Genomic DNA, 12991 nt, shown 5'->3' on the forward strand with positions numbered 1-12991 from the left:
ACATCTTTTTTACATTGTGGCAACCAAAAGTGGATGCAGTATTCCAAGTGTGGCCTTACCAAGGCATTATAAAGTGGTATTAACACTTCACGTGATCTTGATTCTATCCCTCTGTTAATGCAGCCTAGAACTGCAGCCTAGCTGCAGCACACTGTTGGCTCATATTTAAATAAGCCAGCCACTAGGACTCCAAGATCTCTTTCACAGTTACTACAATTGAGCAAGGTACCACATATTCTGTACCTGTGCATTTTGTTTTTCTTGCCTAAATGTAGAACCTTATTTTTTTCACCATTGAATTTCATTTTGTTAGATAGCGCCCAATGTTCAAGTTTGTCAAAATCCTTCTGTATCTTAAGCCTATCTTCTGGAGTGTTGGCTAGTCCTGCTAGTTTAGTGTCGTCTGCATCTATCCCCTCGTCCATTAAACTATTTTTAATATTAAACTAATATTCTGCAGCAAACAGTTTAGTGAAAGAGTTTCCTCTGATGTGGTAATTAACAATAACATGGAATTTTATATTAACTGTATTTGATGCCATTCTTATCCATAGTTAACTGAAAAAGGCAACATTTACTTCAAATAGAATTTGTCTCTTGCTAGCTTCATTTGCTAAGCACTTTTCGTAACAAAATTATAGAACTGACAATTGCTGCCTTCCTCTTTTCTTTCTTTTTAATTTTCGTAGTCTAATTTACAGCCCAGGGCTTTTGAGTGTCTTTCCTTCAAATACTATTCAGGCCTTAACATTTTAAGATTAGCCAAAAATTCCTTTGAACTACAAGAGTAGATGCTGTATCATTGTGTCATTGTTATTGTCTCAAACATATATCAACATTTTATATAAGAAAATATGGTGCAATATGTAAAACAGTCAATATATTATGCTCCAGTAATATAATTGACTAAACAAAAAGTGCAGTGAGAGATGTTGATGCTGTCTGCTTCATAGATGTGTTTCAGTGTGTATATAAAAAATAAAATTAATGCTGAAATTATTATTTTGTTATAATAACTTGCCTTATTTTTTTAGGTGATTTTGGTGTTTTGCTGGATTTATGTCCACAAGTAACAGAGTAGGCGGGAAAGTAAAGTAATTTTTACCATAACATCTATTTTTGCTTTGGCAATTGCACTTATTATATCAACTCCCTTTCCTGTGGGCATTTTTCTAGTTTCTTATGTGAAGAACAAAAATGGAATATTTAAGGTACTTATTCATCCCACACTTTCTATAAGTTTAATAACAATTCCTGTTCCTCTAGCTTTCTTTCTTTCTTTCTGGTTTGTAAGACTGCAGTAAGACTGATTTAATAGTGAATCATATTGTGATATTTATATTGTGATAATTAAATTGCTGCTTGTTTCTTTTTTTAAAAAAAAATACTGAAATATGTCTTATATATTAAATGTGGCTTTTGTTAAACTTTTGATCTGAATGGTTGCCAGAGTTAAAAGTCAGAATAGAAGCTAAATTCAAAGATCAAAATGGATGCCACCAATGGATTTATAGCATATCGTTATGCCTATGGGAATGTTCACTTTTTGATCCTGTCCTATCTAACTTTCTTGGTAAAACACATGACAAAATTCCATTGGGGGGCAAACCCACTTAGGGTTAGTGTCATGAATTCAGAGATCAAAACGGATGCCACCAATGGATTCATAATGCATCGGTATGATTAAGAGGGCACTAACTTTTTGAGCCCACCCTATATATGTTACTTGGTAAATACATGGGGAAATCCCATGTATATCCCATTGAGAAGCAAACCCACAGGTTAGGGTTAGGTCTTCATGAATTCAATGAGCAAAATGGATGTCGTCAATGGATTCGGAGCACATTGGTATACTTAACAGGGTGCTGACTTTGTGAGCCCGCCCTATCTCTTTTTCCTTATAAAATGCATAGAAATCCCTTTGGCGGCAAACTGACTTAGGGTTAGGTTAGAATTCAGTGAGCAAAATGGATGTTGCCAATGGATTTCTAGTGCTTTGTTATGCTTAGAGGGGACTCTCAATTTTTGAATCCCGCCCAAAGTCTGGCCTCTGACTGGGTAAGTCCTGATGGGATGATTGAGGCAGGTCTTGAGAGTGTTATCTGGGAGGAGTTTGATCCTGTGGCTCCTGAGGACGTGGACAGGATTCTGGGATGGCTGAATGCGACCACATGTTTATTGGACCCGTGTCCCTCCTGATTGGTGCTGGCTTCCCGGGAGGTTAGACGGGGCTGGCTCCAGAGGATTATTAACGCTTCTTTGAGTGAGGGTGTCCTGCTGGCCGCCTTGAAAGAAGCGGTGGTGAGGCCCCTCCTCAAGAAGCCCTCTCTGGATCTGGCTGTTTTGGCTAAATATCGTCCAGTCTCCAACCTTCGTTTTATTGCGAAGGTTGTTGAGAGTGTGGTGGCGTGGCAGCTGACACAGTACCTGGATGAAGCTGTCTATCTAGATCTGCTACAGTCCGGCTTCAAGCCTGGGCACAGCACAGAAACGGCATTGGTCGCGTTGGTGGATAATCTCTGGAGGGCTCGGGATAGGGGTTGCTCCTCTATCCTGGTCCTATTAGACCTCTCAGCGGCTTTTGATACCATTGACCATGGTATCATGTTGTGCCGATTGGAGGGGTTGGGGGTGGAGCGGCACCGTTTTGCGGTGGTTCTTCTCCTACCTCTCTGACCGGTTGCAATCTGTGTTGACAGGGGGGCAGCGGTCAACCCCGAGGCGCCTTGTTTGTGGGGTACTGCAAGGGTCGGTCTTCTCACCCCTTCTGTTCAACATTTATGTAAAGCCACTGGGTCCGTGGAGATCATCCGTGGCTTTGGGGTGGAGTTCCATCAGTACGCTGATGACACCCAGCTTTACATCTCCACCCCAGGCCACCCCAACGATGCCCTTGAAGTGATGTCCCGGTGCCTGGAGGCCTGGATGGGGAGAAACAGGCTCCGACTCAACCCTTCCAAGACCGAGTGGCTGTGGCTTCTGGTGTCCCGATATAGCCAGCTGGTGCCATCGCTGGTTATTGGGGGCGAATCACTGGCTCCCACGGAGAGGGCTCGCAACTTGGGCGTCCTCCTGGATGCACGGCTGTCTTTAGAAGAACATATGACGGCCGTGGCCAGGGGGGCTTTTTATCAGGTCCGCCTGATACGCCAGTTGCGTCCCTTTCTGGATCAGGACTCCCTACACACGGTCACTCAGGCACTCGTCACTTCCCGCCTGGACTACTGCAATGCTCTCTACATGGGGCTCCCCTTGGGGTGCACCGAGAGGCTCCAGCTGATCCAGAATGCGGCTGCGCGGGGGATTATGGGAGCGACGGGGCGCTCCCATGTGACACCTCTCCTGTGCAAGCTGCACTGGCTCCCGGTGGTCTTCCGGGTGCGCTTCAAGGTGTTTTTTTTTTTTTAATTTAATTTATATGCTGCCCTTCTCCGAAGACTCAGGGCGGCTTACAATGTGCTCAGCAAAGGTGGTGACCACCTTTAAAGTGCTCCATGGCTTAGGGCCGGGGTATTTATGAGACCGCCTTCTGCCGCCAATAGCCTCCCACTGGCCAGTACGCTCACACAGAGAGGGCCTCCTCAGTGTGTCGTCCGCCAGACAATGTCGGCTGGCGACCCCCAGGGGGAGAGCCTTCTCTGTGGTGGCACCCGTCCTCTGGAACGACCTCCCCCCAGAGATACGCACGATACCAGACCTCCAGACTTTTTGTCGGGCCCTGAAAACTCATTTATTTCACCTACCCTTGATCCCATCCGTTTCGGTTTTAATTTGAAATTGGTTTTAACTGGGTTGTTTTAAATTGTGGGCCGAAATTATTTAATTATCTTTTAAACTGTTTTTTAAATTTTGTATGCTCTGTTTTATCTTGGCTGTTCACTGCCCTGAGACCTGCTGGAGAAGGGCGGTATACAAATCAAATCAAATAAAAATAAATAAAATAAATAAATCTACATTCCTAGTAAAATACATTGAAAAATACCACTTGGGGGCAAACACATTTAGGACTAGGATTAGATCCCCATGAATTCGGACAGCCAAACGAGGGAGCTCACTTTTCAAGCATACCGTATCTACATTTCTTAGTAAAACACTTGGAAAAATCTCTTTTCTTGGTAAAAATCATATAAAAATCCCATATGAGAAACCCACTTAGGGTTAGGATAACGTCTCTGTGAATTTGGAGAGCAAAATGGACATTGGTAATGGATTCGTAGTGCATTGCTATTCTTAGGAGTGTACTGACTATGTGAGTCCACCCTATCTGATTATCCTGGCAAAATATATGGGAAAATCTCTTTGTGGGACAAACTCACTTAGGGTTAGGGTCAATTCTCCATGAATTCAGAGAGCAAAACGGAATTCCCTAAGGGTTATGTATTGCATCATTATTCTTAGGAGGGTGCTGACCAGTGGTGGGTTTCAAAATTTGTTACTACCGGTTCTGTGGGTGTGGCTTGTTGGGTGTGGCTTGTTGGGTGTGGCATGATTTGGTGGGCGTGGCTTGGTGGGCGTGGCATGGGAAGGATACTATAAAATCTCCATTCCCTCCCCACTCCAGGGGAAGGATACTGCAAAATCCCCATTTCCTCCCAATCAGCTGGGACTCAGGAGGCAGAGAATGTATGGGGGTAGGGCCAGTCAGAATTTTTAGTACCGGTTCTCAGAACTACTCAAAATTTCCGCTACTGGTTCTCCAGAACTGGTCAGAACCTGCTGAAACCCACCTCTGGTGCTGGCTTTTCAATTCTGCACTGTGTTACCTGGTAAAATACATAATAAATCCCATCGGGGTCAAACCTACCTAGGGTTAGGATTAGGTCTCCATAAATTCTGACAGAAAAAATGGACATCTTCAAAGGATTCATAGAACATTGTAATGTTTAGTAGAGACTGGACTTTGCGAGCCCGCTCTATTTAAATTTCCTGGTAAAATGCATGGGAAAATCGCATTGGGGGTAAACCACAATTAAAGAAGACATAACCCTAACACTAAGTTAGCTTTTACTGTTATGGGATTTTTCCATGAAATTACTTGAATTTCCTCACTGCTACTTCAGCATGCCCATGAAATAAAACTCATATGCTTCTGAAAGCAGAAGTGGATTTCATCCTTAGTGGAAAATCTGAGTTAAGAATATTTGCTTTAATTTGACTAATATGGTAATGAATTGAGACTTTTTTTTTGAAGTCATGAGTTGAATTGTACATTCATTCATGAGAATTGGAAATGTGTCATTTAAGTCAGATAAGAATGGGTTTATCCTTTAATTACTTTACTATTACCAATGCAACCTTGACTGATGAAAACTCACAAGGGCCTGAAAAGAAGCACATTTCTCCTTCAAACATCTGCATGTACTATAGTCAAATTAGAGAATGAATGAATCAGAGTAGAAAGATCTACATATTGAATAGGTCTGCAAATAATGGGATATTCTTCCAATAAGCACATTTTTTTAAAGAAGGGAAAGTAGAAATGATGTACTGGATTAGTTCTTTCATTAATTTAGCGTAATAATTAAACTCCCTTTCAGAGCAGAACTCAACTAACTTGGTATACATAAGAAAGAAGCAATCACAGTCAATGCAAAACAAAAAATGTCAACAGTTTCCCAACTGAAATCCTTTCCGCAAATGAAAATTAGAACAAATACATCCATACAATTCAAGAGAACAGTTATGAAGATTTCCTGCAAAATTTCACCAAATGTCTACAGTGCAGAGCAATATTATTTCACTTATTGGAAACACATTTAATGAGATACAGGAATTTAGCCTGCAAGTTCAGTGGTAAGTCATGATAGTTATAAAGCAGTTAACCACATGTTTGAACTCAATTTTGTGACTTTTTGCAGTGGTAATAAAGTGAACATTGTTGTTAAGTAAATACCATAGTCATTAAACTAACCCATTGTTTGCTATGGAGTACTTTTTGATGGAAACCGTAAGTAAATACCAGATGTCTAAAACTGCTGTCATGTGACCGTGAGATGCTGCAAACGGCTATAAATGCAGCCCCCATAATGTGGTCATGTGACCTCAAGGGGAAGCAGAACATCAGAACTTTGAATCTGGGTTGTAGATAGCTTTTTTGAGGTCCATCATAACTTTGAGCAATCACTAAATGACCAGTCATAAATTAGACTACCTGTATACACACAAATATACTGTTTGTATTTGTATGTGTATATCTATAAGCTGAGGTGTCTTTATTAGACTTTGGAATACACTCTTTTTCCCATCATCCTTATAAAGAAATGTTATGCCGGGCCAATTATATGTTACTAGAGTACCTGCACATTTTAGGAGGTATTGAAGGCAGGTTCATTAACAATTTCATCACCCCTTCATTCAGAGGTGACATTTGTCTGTTTTATATCTGTCTCCATTGTCATTCAGTCTCGATGGTATTTGCTTTTCAAATGCAAAGCCAGATCTTAATTTTGAAATCATGGCATTATTCAACCATGCTCTGGCTTTTGATATTTATAGAGCCCATTGTCTGCTTTTAAAGAAAGAGTCAAAGATGCAACATTATATATACTGAAAGTCTGGGAATTTTTATGGCCACAGGTTTTTTTAGACTGAAAAGAAAGTAAAACTGTGGAAAGGTCAAGGAAAAAAGAATGAAATATGAGGCAAAATCTCATAAAAGAATGTAAACATTAATAGCTTCAGACATATGAATGAATTTCTTTTTTAAAAATTAGATTATAAAAATAAATTTGAAAAAGTATTATATAGGGATTTAATTATAATTTTCTCATTTTTAAAAAATTATCAAGTCTTTTCTCATTCCCTTCAAGAGAATGATAGTGGGAAGGAGGAATTTCATGAGTTACCTATTTTCATAGATGGAATTACCATTTTTGCTGGAATTAATGGGAAGAATGATGTACCTGCTTTAATTTACACAGCTCTATGAAATGACTTCTATGCCCTTGAGATCCCTTCTGCTTCCTATGAGAGGAAAAGATAAGTGAGTTTTGAGCCAGTTTGGTATAATGGTTCAGGCATTTTTGTATCCACCCAGAGTCACTTGGCTGAGATGGGCATCTATAGAAATTGAATAAATAAAATAAAATAGATTTGGTCAGACTGAGGTTCAGCTCTACTCCAGACCATTTGATTTCAGGCCAGTCATTCTTTTAACTCATTGGTTTGTTTTTGTGGGGAAAATTGGAAGAGAGATTGCTAGGTAGACCTTTTGAACTCCCTAGCCAACAATACAGAGGAGAAAGTTTGAAGACAAGTCAGTGAGGTCAAATCTCCCCGAAATCAACTATTCTCTGTCTGTTTCTTTGGTGTATTTTTGCAGTATCCAAAGTGGACTGTTAAGAGCAGTGTTTCTAACCTGGCTAAGGTAAAAGCCCTACAGAATTTTGATACTGTAAGAAATAACAAATAGGAGGATTTGGGCTTTCAGAGTGTGTGGTGTTCTTCTAAGAGGAAGAGCAAGAAGCACATCTTTCTTGAGTCATAAAGCTGGTTTCTTCATGGGCCAGTTATTTTCAAAATGAAGTTATCTCCATCTGATACAATTAGCTTCCAATAATTTTCTACAGAAACATTCCCTAACCAAGTACTTTCCAGAGGCCTTGGATTGTAGCTCCCATAAACCTAATGAAATATATTCATTGCCCAGTGTTCTGGGTTCAGTTATATTTGGCGTCTATCAGCCCCATTTTTTTTCATGAAAATGCTCTTGATTGTGATAGATTGGGGGGGGGATAAAATTATGATTAAATATGAATACAATATGATTCCTCCAGGGACTAAAATAATTTCTCTCTTAATCTAATGTGTAAAGCAATTGGCTTTTATTTCCTTTTTTCTTTACAGAAATAAATGGAAATACATTCTGAATCAAATAGACCAACATTAATTAATTACAATAGTGAAACATTCCTATTGTGGTATAAATTATTACTATAGGGGCAAATTGTCAAGACCATGTCTGTTCAGTATTTTGATAGCAAAAGCTGCTTGGCAATGCTATCAGACATGTCTTGACAGTTCCTTAGCAGACATTAGAAGAATGACAATCATTTTGAAAACACTATGATAAATGGTTATTTTAACAAAATAAATTATTTATCAACTCATTTGTACAGGCTCTTCATGAATGTTAAGTTCAGATTGGACATTAAGTATTAACATTTGAAGACAAAAATATGAAAAGAATATAATCATCTCTCCCTCAACTAGATCTGCAAAGTGGACATTTTTTAAATCTCATAAGAATTTGGTGAAGTGAACCTTCAGTGGATTTTCAAGGACAACTACAAAAATGAATACAGGTAGTCTACAACTTTCAGCAGTTCATTTAGTGACCATTACAACACACTGAAAAAAAGTGATTTATGACTGTTTTTCACACACATGATCGTTGCAGCATCTCCATGGTCATGTGATCAAAATTCAGATGCTTGGCAATTGACTGATATTTATGACGGTTGCAATGTCCTAGGGCCATGTGATCACCTTTTGCAACCTTCTAACAAGCAAAGTCAATGGGGAAGCCGCATTCGCTTAAAGCTGTGTTATTAAATTAATAATTGCAGTGATTCGCTTAACAATTGTGGCATGAAAAGTCATAAAATGGGGCAAAACTCACTTAACAAATGTCTCACTTAGCAACAGAAATTTTGGGCTCACTTGTGGTCATAAGTCGAGGACTACCTTAAAGGTCTTTATCTGTGCAGGTAGCCCCCAGTTTAAGAACAAGTTCCATTCCCAAGATCTGTCCTTAAGTCGAATTTGTATGTAAGACAGACAGAACAGTATTTACTGTATAATACCATATAAGTAGTATTGCGCTATGTGCTTGAACCAGTGTGTATTTAAAATGACTCATTGTATATTTAACTCAAATTTTGCTACAATAGGCTCTGCTCTTAATTATGGGTCGTCCTTAAACTGGGGCATTCTTAACTCAGGGACTTTCTGCATTAAAGTCAAAATAAATCCAGAGGACTTGGCCTAGCCCTCATTTGAATTTAGCTTTCAGACACTGTCTAGTTAAATCTGATAAGTTCTTTGCCCTCATGAGGAAACTCAAAATGAGGGCAATATTTCCTGTCTGTGTGCTGCATCATCTCTGTGATGTAACTATATATTCAAAACTTTTGTGATATAACAGCATCACCAGATTGCTATCAGTGGCTTTCTGTTTACATAATTTACAATTTCCTTCTGCTTCTCTATCATAGTGGATGATTTTGAAAACTAAGTAAAGTCGGTTGTGAAGACTTTACATCTATTGAAAATCTATTGACTAGATTTAAAAATCTATTGACTAGACAGGAAAGGTGAAAAAAACATTCCTAAGAAAAGCAATAACAAACCATTTCAGATTATTATAAAGAAAACTACATGGATGTGTCCATGTTGCCACCAGAAGTCATACGTAACCAAAATTTTTCCTCCATGCAGACTCATATTTCTGGTCTGGGCCAGAGAACCTAGATCCATGATGGCGAACCTATGGCACGCGTGCCACAGGTGGCACACGGAGCCATATCGGTGGGAACGTGAGCGTTGCCCTAGCACAGCTCTGGCACGCATGCACACGCCGGCCAGCTAATTTTTGGGCCTTTCGGGCTCACCAGAAGTTGGGAAACAGGCTGTTTCCGGCCTCCGGAGGGCCTCCACCGTGGTGGGGAAGCCCGTTTTTCACTCTTCCCAGGCTCCAAGAAAGCCTCTGAAGCCTGGGGAGGGTGAAAAACGGGCCTACCAGGCCCACTGTGCCACTGCATGCCAAAAGCGGGGGGAGCATGGGAGGGTCGCGCGCAGAGAGCCAGGGCACATTGAATTATGGATGTGGGCACACACACACGCGACCCTGCCATGCTCCCCCTGCTTTTGGCACAGGAACCGCAAAAAGGTTAGCCATCATTGACCTAAATCATTTCTTTTAAGGAAAATGCAGATACTTGAGAGAGAGGAAATATAGTTTCTTTTCTATTTTCTTAGCGGAACTTTTCAGAGAATTCATCATCACTGCTGGGGTCATATCAGACAAAGCCAACTGTATTGTGTTTTGGTGTTTAAAGATACCAATGCGTGTTTGGATGGGTATTGAGGAAGAGGGGTATGTGTGTGTGTGTGTGTGTGTGTGTGTGAGAGAGAGAGAGAGAGAGAGAGAGATTCAATATCATTAAAAAAATAAATATGGATGCTTTCATGAACCTTTTTTCAGCACCAAGTAGAACTCCTTCAGCTTTGGCAAAATCCAGTGTTTACTGAGAGGGTTAGAAACTGATCATGGAGAAAATTGCAGGCTAGTAAAAGCAACTCTGCTGCATTGCAGATCTCTAGCTTACTTGTTCATTAAGAAGAAGAAAAAAAAAAAACAGATTGCAGAGAGAAGGGCAGGAGCAGCCAACATCTGACTATTAACTTGTATAACTATAAAATTAGATTTCAGAAATTGCCCTTCATCTGCTTCTCCCCATATCTTCTATGCAGAGAGCTTAATCTATTTTAAGAGTTCTGAAATGCTTTCCATGAGCAAAATATTCAAAACTAGATGGCACAGGAATCCTACAAGCCTGATGCCAGAAAAATCACCCAAGTAAATCAGAGGTGGGATAGAGCTTCAAAACGATGCCAGTTCCTTGAGGAAATGCTTTCTTAGTTCCTAGCAATCAAGTTAACTCCACACGACTCATTAAAAGTATTGGGATGAAAAATAAATACATCTATGTCTTTTATAGCCAAAATAGTTCTCCATTTGCCATTTAGCCACTGGGGTTCAGATGTTTTCTTATCCAATCAAGATTCCACAAACATTTTACTTGCTAATGCTATCTTTCTATAGCATGCTCTCCTTATATCTCAGAGCTGGGAAAGCTGTGGCCCTCCATATGTTGATTTAGTATAACTCTCATCAGCCCTATTCAACATGGCCAACAATGAGGAAAACAAAGAATCCACCTCTTTGAGACAGCCATGTATCTCTCACCACAGCCGTAAATGACGAATGAGCAAAAATAAAGCACTGGTCAAGATGGGGGGTGCCATTGTAGGGCAAAATTCAAATCACTGGTCCATAAGACAATTAACATTGCCAGTTCCACCTTGATTATAAATCCTATATAGAGAAAGAGACAGAAATTTATGATAACGAACGACTATTCTTCACTAGCTTTTAATATATTTTCAGGTATCTTTCTGGGAAGTCATAAATGAAAATGACTTGCTAATTTAAACATTCTGGCCACAATCCATGTACTCTGCATATTCTCATAACATCCTCTGTTTTTTTTCAGTTGGGCTTACTATCTAGTAAGTGTATTCAACATAGTCACCTAAAATTGTGTATTTGCTGCTTATCTAATTGTGTACTTTCTGCTTATCTCACAACTGATTTAATAATGCCAAATGAAATCGCTGTATGCGCAAGTGAGAGTATATGTGTAAGAGAGAGAAAAAAAAGAGGATGAGATTGGAGAACATATTTCAAAAAAGAGCCATGGTTTGACTGCAGACTTCTGGTAGAACCTGAAAAGTTGTCACAGGCAACTTTTCACTAGGCAAATAGTTTGAATGATGTAATTTGTGTCAATGGCAACAGATATGAATTATATAATTCCTATCTTTTGTGTGTGAACACTGTATACTTTATCATTCTATCACTTGTTCTTCTTGCTTATCCTGCAGACCTCCACATGGTCAAATAGTGCTACATGACAGAAGATTTATTTTAGACAGAGATAGTTCTGTGAGTCTTCGACAAGACCGATTTGGAGTTAGCAGAGATTGGCACAATCTCCGGATGCTATGCAGTGATGGTATCATTGGATCTGCAATTTGGTTCAAATAATTGGGGAAAAGGACTGATTCCAAATGTAATAATTATACATTGATTTTCTTTTTATCGCACTTTTTACATTTGATTACATTTGATTTACATTTGATTTCTATGAGATACAGCTGCTTCCATTTTCTACTTGAGAAAGGTAAAATAGGAAATGGGTATTACAAATAGTCTTTAGTTAGCAACTGCCTCATACCAGTGACTGGTTGCAGTTATGGCAGCGATTAAAAAGTAACCTTAGGACCTGTCCTTACATTTATGATCTTTGCAGGTCTCTAAAGCAAAGGAAAGCTGGAGCAAGGTCATAAGCACAGTCACAATAGTAACTGCTTCGCTGAACAACTGAGTTTCCAGTCCCAATTGTGGTCACTAAACAAGGGCTACTTATATATACCATTACAAAGTTGACCATTCAAATCTGAGGAAAAGACTTAATGGAACCACCTAAACTAGGAGTTTTATAACTATGGTTTATGGGGTGAGCCAAAGCTATCTGACTCTCACTTAAAGCTAAGCCACAAACCAACCAATTATATAGTGGTCTAGCAAAACTTGTGAACCAAGTGCATTTGTGAATAAAACAAGAATATGGATAATAGAAAATGAGAATACAGGTATACAATCAAATCCCTTGGCAATCTTCATTTTATAAGTAAGAGTGATTACAGCCTGGTTGTTGATAAATGGCAAGATTTTGTGGGCAGCAAAACATTCCATTATTTCTGTTGTCCTTTAAAAATAACAGACTAATCATTTGATCCGGTATGCCTTCTGTCTCTTCCATTTTGAGAAGATAACTAAGTTTCAACCGGCATTATCCCACACTAGAGTTCATAAATTTCTGTGAGGGTGTGCATGCAAACAATGAATCATGTGTCTTGATATCATGATGCAAAAACTATGACTTATATACTTTCATCAGATTGTAGGACATATATGCAGACCTTACATTATGTCACCATTTTGATGAAATACTAGTTTCCTGAGAACCCCTACTGTAGAGTTACAGAATTGTCATTGCTTCAGAATTTGTCTTAAGGATCATATTAAAGTGATTTTTGCTTTCTACAGTGCATTGATTTTTCTTACAATTGAACATGCACATGATGTCCATTGAATAACGAGGCCATTATTGAAGAGGAAAATCAAATAACTAAACTGCCAGAT

The 12991-nt window shown here is 39.3% G+C and overlaps 1 long non-coding RNA gene across 1 annotated transcript; it reads left to right on the top strand.

Annotated features, from left to right (window-relative positions):
* Window positions 1-1052: 1052 nt before the first annotated feature.
* On the top strand, window positions 1053-11786 carry LOC117674248 (uncharacterized). Its single transcript, XR_004593781.3, has 4 exons — window positions 1053-1211; window positions 5538-5793; window positions 8118-8303; window positions 11668-11786. It is a non-coding gene; the product is annotated as an uncharacterized LOC117674248 (long non-coding RNA).
* Window positions 11787-12991: the final 1205 nt, after the last annotated feature.

This window comes from Pantherophis guttatus, chromosome 1 (genome assembly GCF_059756535.1).
Source record: "Pantherophis guttatus breed Tessera chromosome 1, ASM5975653v1, whole genome shotgun sequence".
In the NCBI taxonomy this organism is placed as follows: Eukaryota; Metazoa; Chordata; class Lepidosauria; order Squamata; family Colubridae; genus Pantherophis; species Pantherophis guttatus.